At 39.6% G+C, this 10117-nt stretch overlaps 1 non-coding gene across 1 annotated transcript; it reads right to left on the reverse strand.

The window, feature by feature from the left end:
- Positions 1-5708: 5708 nt before the first annotated feature.
- Positions 5709-5815, reverse strand: LOC141722943 (small nucleolar RNA R71). The gene has a single exon (XR_012575942.1). It is a non-coding gene; the product is annotated as a small nucleolar RNA R71 (small nucleolar RNA).
- Positions 5816-10117: the final 4302 nt, after the last annotated feature.

Below are 10117 nucleotides of genomic sequence, written 5' to 3' on the forward strand. Positions count from 1 at the left end.
CCATCGATGTTCCCGTAATGATCCACCACTTTGATATCTTCAAATACCACAGAGGGTTTTGATGTTTGAGTTGTAGTTGGAGTAGATTCCTTGGGAAACTGATTCTCCAATTCCTTATCAACAATGTCCAGCTTCCTTTTAGTTCTTTTAGCCAATTCCTTAATTCTTGGAGATTTCTTCTGTTGTTCAACTTGCTTTTTTGTTTCAATAACTTCAGATGGCTGAGAAGGAATTTGTTGTGATGAATTTACAGCATGCAACTTGGCCAAGATAGCAATTTGCTCTTTCTTTTGTTTAGTCTTTTTAGCATCTAGAGCAACTTGCTTCTTTTCCCGCTTCAATCTAGCTTTTTCTTCTCTCTTTGCTTGGGCAAATTGAGGATGTCCAGCCACCACACAAATTTCTTTCCCATTTCTGAAAATTTTAGCAATTCTCCTTTTAGAAGCTGAATCAGCTGGATCTTTGTAGAAAGCAATTGATCTTGAAAGAAGCTTCTTTTCATCAGGCTTAGGTGTCTCATACATAGTATCCAAAGGGTTCTTCAATGATGATTTTGAATAGTTTGCCCTTGGTTTCAGAATTATTTCATCCTTTAGAGATTTGATGCAGGATGACTGTCCTCTTTCCAGATAGTTCATGCTCATCTCATTCACACTAATTTGCTTGACTTGAGAGTGATGGATGGCTGACTTAACTGGCTCCTTAACTAGTTCAAACTTCTTTTGTATTTCCTCATCAATCTTCTCCCAGTTGACTAAACTCAACTTCTCCTTATCAGTTGCTCTTATGTTGGATGTTGCTGCATTGATCAAATCTATAACGTCTGTAACTGATGGATTTGAGATAGTAATTGAAGGCACAATTACTTTGTTGATCTGAATTTGAAGCCTCTCCCCCTCACTTGGTCTCTCCCCCTCACTTGGTCCTTTCTCCCCCTTTTTGTTATCATCAAGTTGAGGTGAGGAGGGGGTTTGAGCAGCCACCAGTTTTTGAAATAGATTTGTCTGTTGGGCTTGATGAAGATGAATGGCTGTTAAAGATGCTTCCATGGCTGACATTCTTGTGTCCAAGGCATCTATCTTGGTTGCAAGATCTGAATTTTTCCTTAATTGCCTCTTGATGTCTAGCATTGTAGCTTCTAGAAGTTTAGATTATATCTTGTCTGAAATGGCCTTATTCATCTCCTCAATATCACCCTTCATGGTGTTTACATCCCTAGCATATTGGAAGCCTTGGATTTGTTGAAGTTGCAGGGAGGCTAGGTGTGCTCGAAGGAGCTTCTTGGTGCTAGCATTAGTAGTGGTTTGAAGGGCAGTATTTGTCTCATTGATTAGTTGGATCAGGGTGGTCTTGAAGTAAAGCTCATCACAATGCTTTGAAAATGCCCATGATGACATACCTGATCTTGAACTTGAACCTACTTCTCCCCCTATGTCCATTGCCTCATCTTCACTATTCCCACTTTCATCACCAAAGAAATCAGCTGAGCCACCAGTCGCATAGTCCACATCACCAGCTGTAGAAGGCAAAGCTGTGATGGCATCATTAGCTCTCATCATAGACTGTGTGGTATGCACCAGATTGAGCATCCTTTCTGCATTGTCATTGCCCTGTTTAGCTAGAAGTTGATAAGCTGGAACAGGATGAGTAAATACCTCAGCATCAAGGGAGGTGGAATCTATAACAGCTTTAGGATGCTGAGATAGTCCCTCCCTGTCTGCATCCTGGACATTCATTAACTCACTAGCAATGACATCCATCCTTATAGCTCCAGTACCTGCATTTCTCCCGTTTTCTCTCTTTTGTTGCATCAGGGTCTCACCCTGGCTCCCCACCCTCACACCCTCACCTTCACCATCTAAGGTGGGACTCCACTCACTCTCTTTTACTAATCCTGAAGAAATGGATTACACAGTTTCACTCATTTCCTCTCCTTTTTCCTGGGAGCAACCAGACTCTCACTAAAAACACTCTTCTCTCTCAATCCTAATAGTGACTGTACAACCACTAAATCTTCTGCACTTGAAATAAATGAAGTTTAAAGCTGTGCAGAGATACTCGACGGATGAGTGATATCCATCGAGTGAGTGGTTTTGCTATCCGACAGATAACTACTATTAAGCTTATCCATCGGGATACAATCACTACTCGACGAATGAGCAATATCCATCGAGAGAGTAGAAATGAATGAACTGGGAAAAGAAACTATTGTTGACTCTGTGCTGATTGAAGATATTTTGGGCACAGATGATACAACAGTTCCTGAAAGAATTGGCAAGTGAGCCAATAAATCATCTAAAGGATGATGCTCATTTGCACTAGATTTTGGTCCCCAACAGAGTTAAAAAAGGGGAATCAGGAATTGATGTGTTTATCATATCCACATCTAGAGAATTTGTTGGTGAGTTTGGTGTTTGAGGTGCTTCTATGACTAGAGATTTTGGATGTGACTCCATATTTATTGGAGCCACATCAAACTGAATTTGTGAAGGTGTAGTGACTGTGTCTTTTGCACCAGTTTGCACAGTATGTGTACCCTGTGCATCCCCAAGGGTTTTAGACTTCTTCTTTCTGGCATAAGTTTAGGGTGAGTTTGTTTTCCTAACCCTCTTGGCCTGTGCTCTTGGTTGAGAGCTTTGTTTAATAACTACATCCTTTTGGGGGGATGCAGTTAGAAATGAGCTTTTATCCTTTTTAAGCACTGCAATTTGTTGGGAAACTGCAGTGTGGCTAGGCTGGGATCCACTCAACTCTCCATCCTTATCATTAGGGTTTCTTTTATGTTCACCCCTTCCCTCACCTATCTTGCCCTCCTTCACACTCCCCTATTTGGTTTTAGTGGATTTTGCAACTGTCATCTTTTGAGAGATACCATAGGGGGCTTTCTTAGATTTGGATTTTGAAATAATTACAGGTTTGGTGGCTTGGGTAGGCAACTGTTTGGTCATTGACACAGTTGCCATTGCCACACTTGAACTCAAAGAAATTAGTGAGGTTGGAATAGTGGTAGGGATAGATGAACTTACCTCACTTACCTGAGGTGCTTGCATTACAGGAAAATAGAACAATGGCACATCCTTGTGATGATTGGCCCTGTTCAAATCTGCAATGAGCCTTCTCTCTTGAACCCAACAATTTAATTTGTTGTTAGGATTCTCAAGCACAATCTCTTCACAGAGGTGGTTAGCTAACAACATAAAAAATCTAGCATAATACACATTCTTACCTCTTTTACTTAACTCTCCTAGTTTAAAACCCAACGCAAACAAAATAAGGTCACTGAAGTTATAGAATTTATCTATAACTAGCATGTAGAGCATGTTAAGCATGGATATATTGACTGAATCAAAATTACTGATTTTACCTGAAAAGACCTTTGTCACAACACCACACATAAAACTCCATTTTTTCCTAAGACCCATTCTCCTAATGTCACTTAACTTAGAGGTAGAAAGAGCATAGTTCCTGGAATTAAGCATATTGATTATATCAGTGTCAATGTGTGGAGAGCTCACACTGTTATCAGGAATCTTGAAACACGCTTTTATAACATCACTATTTATACAGAACTCTTTACCTTTAATGGTGAGTGTGATTGTTTTATCTATTGAGTTGTAGGTAGCAGTGGTCCACATCTCTTCAATAATTTCACAAAAGATTGAGGGTGATTCTAGCATGGCATAGCTAAGCTTGCAATCCTTCACAAAGTCCATCTGATAAGTGGATTTTATATCCACTTCGAATGCTTTATTACAAGCTTAAATTGGTGTTTTGGACTCAAGTTGTTGGTATTTTGATGTGTTTTTGTGTTATTGCATTTCAGGTATCAGTTATATGAAGAAAAGAGCTTTTAAAGGAAATATGATGAAAAGGGATCAGAATTGGAAGCCAAGGCCATTGTCAAGTTATACAGAATCTTAATAGCTTCGCGTGGGCAGTTGAATCGCCTAATTCTGACGAGTAGAACTCAAGTTATGGCCAAAACAAGATTCATCAGAATATTTTCCCAGTCTGTAGCTGAGCGCCCACTCGGCAGCTGAGCGCCCGCTCAGGACAGCTGAGCGGCCGCTCAGGAGGCGGCTGGTCACTAATTTCGCTGAAAAAGCCTTTTTTGAGTGGGATTTGACGATTTTAAGGGTCCAGGTCCACTAGGGGCGTATATATACTTAAAAAAAGGGTTTTCATCATCCGGAAAGATTGGGATATCAAGGAGAAGACCTAGAAGCACAGAACAACTCCGAAAAAGAAGATCTTGTTTTCAACTTGTGATTCTTTGAATTAGTTGTAACTTTGGATGCTCGTTTTCGTTCTTGTTGAACCTAGATCTCGTTTATTCATACTTTGATTATTATTCAGTTTATTAAGACCTTGTTTTATACCATGCTTTCATTGGAACCCATGGTGACGATGAGTTCAATTATGGGCTATCGTTATTATGGGATTCTAGCGGATTTACTTATGGATTTCAATAGTTAATTGTTTCGATATCTTGGTGTATGGTGATTGATTGATATCCTAGTATTGGTTGTGCTTATTCGTCTTATGTGCGTAGCTAACATATAAGATAGCGTGTTAATCTCTATTGAAGCGACAGTGAATATAGAGGTTTAGAACTTGCCATGCTAGCATAGGTTCATGTATGTGTATGCATGATTCGTAGGTAACTCTAACCGTTTTACTTGCCCTATGTAATCAAGATAGATAACTTGTGCTTAAACCGTTATGTTGTCAAATTCTATAGACATATAGGGTCTCAATATAATTGGTGCCTATTCAGCTTCTATCTCTTTTGTGGATGTCTGGTAGAATGGTACTCGTGCAACGAAAGTTGGCGTTTATCAGTTTTGCGTTATCTGATTAGTGTCCTCACCATCACATGCTAAGGTTAAGAACGAAAAGGTTATTGAATGAAGTGGTAATGAAGTTAGAATCCCATGTTTGTCATATATAGTAATTCAACCTGAATTCTCTTAGTTAATATTATTTAGTATAATCTCTTAGTTTAATAAAAACCAATTTGTTATTTGTCTTAGCATTGAGCGATAACCATACATTGTTGCATAGGTGCATAAATTGAACTTAACCTAAACCAGTCTCTGTGGGAACGAATCTGATTTATATCGTATACTACTTGGGAATGTGTATACTTGCGTGAATATTAGCACGTGTTTTCGCCCTAACAAGTTTTTGGCGCCGCTGTCGGGGACCCAGTGTTAATTTTTAGTTTATGTGCTTGTCATCAGTGGTCATTAAAGTTCACTGGCTCAGATTCTTTTACTTTCACGGTTTATTTGTTTGTGTTTTAAGTACTCATTACAATGGGAGATCCAACAGCACAATCGAGAGCTTTGATGGATTTTTCTCAACCCATGATTAATGACATTCAATCTAGTATTGTCCGGCTAGCTATCACAGCTAATACCTTTGAGATCAAGCCTGGCATAAAATAATGGGTGCAGAATTCAATCCAGTTTGGGGGTTCTCCAACGGAAAATCCCAATACACACATTAGGGATTTCATAGAGATCTGCGACACCTTCAGGTTCAATGGTTTTTCTGAAGATGCTATTAAGCTGAGACTTTTCCCATTCTCTCTGAAGGACAAGGCTAAGAGCTGGTTACACTTTCTACCAGCTGGTTTGATTACTACTTGGGAAGATCTTGCTCAGAAGTTTCTTACTAAATTCTTCCCTGTGGCGAAGACAGCTGCAATCAGGAATGCACTTACTCAATTTGTGCAGCAATCAAGAGAATCTTTATATGAAGCTTGGGAGTGCTACAAGGAGATGCTTAGGAAGTGTCCTCATCATGGAATTCCTGATTGGATGATCATCAATTGTTTTTACAATGGGTTGGGAGCACAGTGCAGACCCATGCTCGATGCAGCAGCAGGTGGAGCATTATGGGCAAAGAGCTATAAGGAAGCTTATGATCTAATTGAACTGATGGCTGCTAACGAATATCAGTATCCAGCCCAGAGATTTCCACAGAGCAAGGTAGCAAGAGTTCTTGAAGTGGATACAGCTACGGCTATCACTGCTCAAATAAAGGCGTTGTCTATGAAGATCAATTCTCTGGCTAACTATGGTGTTAAGCAGATAATTAGTGTTTGTGAGCTGTGTGCAGGTCCGCATGCGACGGAGCAATGCGCTATATCTAGTGACTCAGCTCAGTTTGTCAACAACTTTCAGAGATCGCAGCAACCAGTTCCTTCCACTTATCATCCTGACAACTAGAATCATTCTAACTTCAGCTGGAGCAACAATCAGAATGCGATGCAACAGCCATTCCAGCAGTTTAGAAATAAGCTATTCAACCCTCCTGGTTTTCAGCAACAACTCCAACTTCAATAACAAACTCATGATGCAGGTCTATCTTTGAATGAAAAATCTGAATTGGAGGAGTTGCGGCTTATGTGCAAAAACCAAGCTCTTATATGCCAAAGCCAGGCTATTTCTATCAAGACTCTGGAGAATCAAATAGGGCAAATTGCTAATGCCTTACTGAATCGGCCACCATGAATGCTTCCTAGTGATACAGAAGCCAATCAAGGCAAAAGGGAAGTTGAAGAACAGGTGAACGCCATCACCTTAAGGTCTGGAAATGTTGCAAGCCCCCAAATTCAGCAAGACGAAGAGCCTGAAAAATCTCAAGTTCCAGAATCTGAAGTCTTGGCTGAAGAAGATGTGCAGAAGGAAGTAGAGGTGGAACCAAGGAAGACTACTATGGAACACACTACTCCTGAGGGTAATACAGGGGAGAAACAGATCTATTCTCCACCTCCTTTTCCTAAGAGGCTGCAGAAGAAAAAGCCGGATAAGCAGTTTGAGAAGTTTTTGGAGGTGTTCAAGAAACTTCATATCAACATACCTTTCGCTGAAGCTCTTGAACAGATGCCTAGCTATGTGAGGTTTATGAAAGGTATTCTCTCTCGGAAAGTGAAGCTCGATGACTTAGAGATAGTTTCTCTAACGGAGGAATGCAGTGCTGTGTTGTAACAGAAGTTACCTCCGAAGCTTAAAGATCCTGGAAGCTTCACTATTCCTTGCACTATCGGAAACTTATCGTTCGACAAGTGTTTATATGATTTAGGAGCTAGCATCAATCTGATGCCCTTATCTATCTTCAAGAAGCTTGGTGTGCCTGATCCAAAACCAACATACATGTCATTGCAACTAGCTGATCGTTCCATCGCTTATCCACGAGGTATAGTGGAGGATGTTTTGGTCAAGGTGGATAAACTCTTCTTCCCTACTGACTTTGTAATTCTTGATTTCGAGGAAGATAAGAAGATTCCCATTATCTTGGGAAGACCATTCTTGGCTACAGGCCGAACTATGATCGATGTACAAAAAGGAGAGCTTTCGATGAAGGTTTACGATCAAAAGGTCACTTTTAATGTGTTCAAGAAAATAAAGTTACCCACAGCTAAAGAGGAGTGCTTTAAAGTAGAGCAAATGCAGGTTTTGAATGCACCTCCGTGGAAGAGGAAGTTGGATATGCCATTCGATTCTCTTGGGTTATCAGAGCTGAAAATTTCTCAGGAGCATTTTGAACCATTTATTCAAGAAGCTCCCACACTTGAGCTCAACCCTCTACCAGATCACTTGAGTTATGCATTCTTAGGTGCACCCCATGATAAGGGCTTGAGATATATTTTTGATGATGTAAAGGGTAGCCGAACGAATTCTCCAGTGCCTATAGAGGGTTCTTCTCTTGTGCAACAGGTAGTTGATAGGACTGGTGTTGATGATGAGCAGTACAGGCGATTGACTAGGAGTATGGAGGCCATGCACAACATTCATTATCATTTTGCTGAAGTTTTGACACACGCTTTCGGTACTGTTGTCCGAGACACTGGTGGCGAGGTTGATTGGCCACCTGATCCTCCACCCGATGAGGGTGATTCTTCCGCTAACTAGGTATGCCTGAAATCCTTATTATTGCCTTCAATGAGGACATTGAAAATTTTAAGTTTGGGGGTGATAATGTTAGGATTAGTAGTGTATGTGTTCATATAGTTCATATAGATTCATATTGCATGTTTAGTTGTAGTTTATTCATATTTTTGCATAATTATTCATTTAGGACATATTTGTTTATTTTTTATGTGATTTCATATAGTTGCATTTGTATGCATATTTAGCATGATCCCTTAAGATGACCTATGATATTTGATAAGTTGATGTTGATTTGAGTGTGGTGATGACGAATAGAGGGATATTTAAGCCCTAATGAATTGATTTGCATGCTAGAAACACTTGTAATTTCACTAATTCTTAGAGTATGCTTAAGGACTAGATTGTTGTCATGGTTTGATGGTTTTCGAGGTTATTCTATTGCTTATGCTTAGAATGCATGATAGGCTCTTAATGGTAAAAGACATGAAAAGATAAAAATTGGAAATAAAAATTGGAATTCATTGCTAGTTATGGCTAGGCGTCAAATTGCTAGTAGCCGGCTCGTATTGTATGCGCGTAGTCTAGGGTTGAGTAAGATGGAGCGAAACGCACTTGCTCAGAAATTGAAAAAAAAAGAGAAGAGAAAGAAAAAAAAGGAAAAAATGAAAAACAAAGAGAATATGGTTTCAATGCACAATTGATCACGAGTGGGCTCTTTGGTATTCGAGTTATTAAGTTCTTAGGGGACTTTGTGCCTAGTGACCTAAGGTTTTTTTAGTCTGGGATCCGCTAACCTACCGCTCGCTAAATGGATACCATTGCATAAGTCTTTTGTGGACCTCACTCATTGCACGATCAAATAAGCATTTGTTTTACGTGTTGAATAAAAGCATGATTCCGTAATAAACTCCAATAATCTTGAAGTGTTACAAGTCATTTTGTGTCTAGAATATATTTTTCGTATAAGCTTGTGATTGCCTTGAGGATAATTAAGTTATGGTGATTGATCTAGTTTCGAAGCATATCTGTTAAGCATTCCACACACGCATGTTTCTGGTTTGTGAGTTGGTTTGTGGGATTTATTCGAGCTCTGTTTAAAGTCATTGCATTCTTAGAGGCATTGGCTTATTCATTTGGTTATGTTTATTCTGAGGGGATCGATTGCATTATCATTTAGTTGCATTCATGCATTAGGTTTGTTTTGTAGTTTTGAGTCTGTTTATGCTTGAGGACAAGCATCAATTCAAGTTTGGGGGTGTGATAAGTGGATTTTATATCCACTTGGAATGCTTTATTACAAGCTTAAATTGGTGTTTTGGACTCAAGTTGTTGGTATTTTGATGTGTTTTTGTGTTATTGCATTTCAGGTATCAGTTATATGAAGAAAAGAGCTTTTAAAGGAAATATGATAAAAGGGATCAAAATTGGAAGCCAAGGCCATTGTCAAGTTGTAGATAATCTCAATAGCTTCGCGTGGGCAGTTGAATCGCCTAATTCAGACGAGTAGAACTCAAGTTATGGCCAAAACAAGATTCATCAGAATATTTTCCCAGTCAGTAGTTGAGCGCCCACTCAGCAGAGCTGAGCGCCCGCTCAGGAGCTGAGCGCCCGCTCAGGAGCTGAGCGCCCGCTCAAGAGGCGGTTGGTCGCTGATTTCGCTGAAAAAGCCTTTTTTGAGTGGGATTTGACGATTTTAAGGGTCCAGGTCCACTAGGGGCGTATATATACTTAAAAAAATGGGTTTTCATCATCCGGGAGATTGAGATACCAAGGAGAAGACCTAGAAGCACAGAACAACTCCGAAAAAGAAGATCTTGTTTTCAACTTATGATTCTTTGAATTAGTTATAACTTTGGATGGTCGTTTTCGTTCTTGTTGAACCTAGATCTTATTTATTCGTACTTTGATAATTATTCAGTTTATTAAGACCTTGTTTTATACCATGCTTTCATTGGAACCCATGGTGACGATGAGTTCAATTATGGGCTAATCGTTATCATGGGATTCTAGCGGATTTACTTATGGATTTCAATAGTTAATTGTTTCGATATCTTGGTGTGTGGTGATTGATTGATATTCTAGTATTGGTTGTGCTTATTCGTCTTATGTGCGTAGCTAACATATAAGATAGCGTGTTAATCTCTACTGAAGCGACAGTGAATATAGAGGTTTAGAACTTGCCATGCTAGCATAGGTTCATGTATGTGTATGCATGA

This window comes from Apium graveolens, chromosome 4 (assembly GCF_009905375.1).
Source record: "Apium graveolens cultivar Ventura chromosome 4, ASM990537v1, whole genome shotgun sequence".
Classification (NCBI taxonomy): domain Eukaryota; kingdom Viridiplantae; phylum Streptophyta; class Magnoliopsida; order Apiales; family Apiaceae; genus Apium; species Apium graveolens.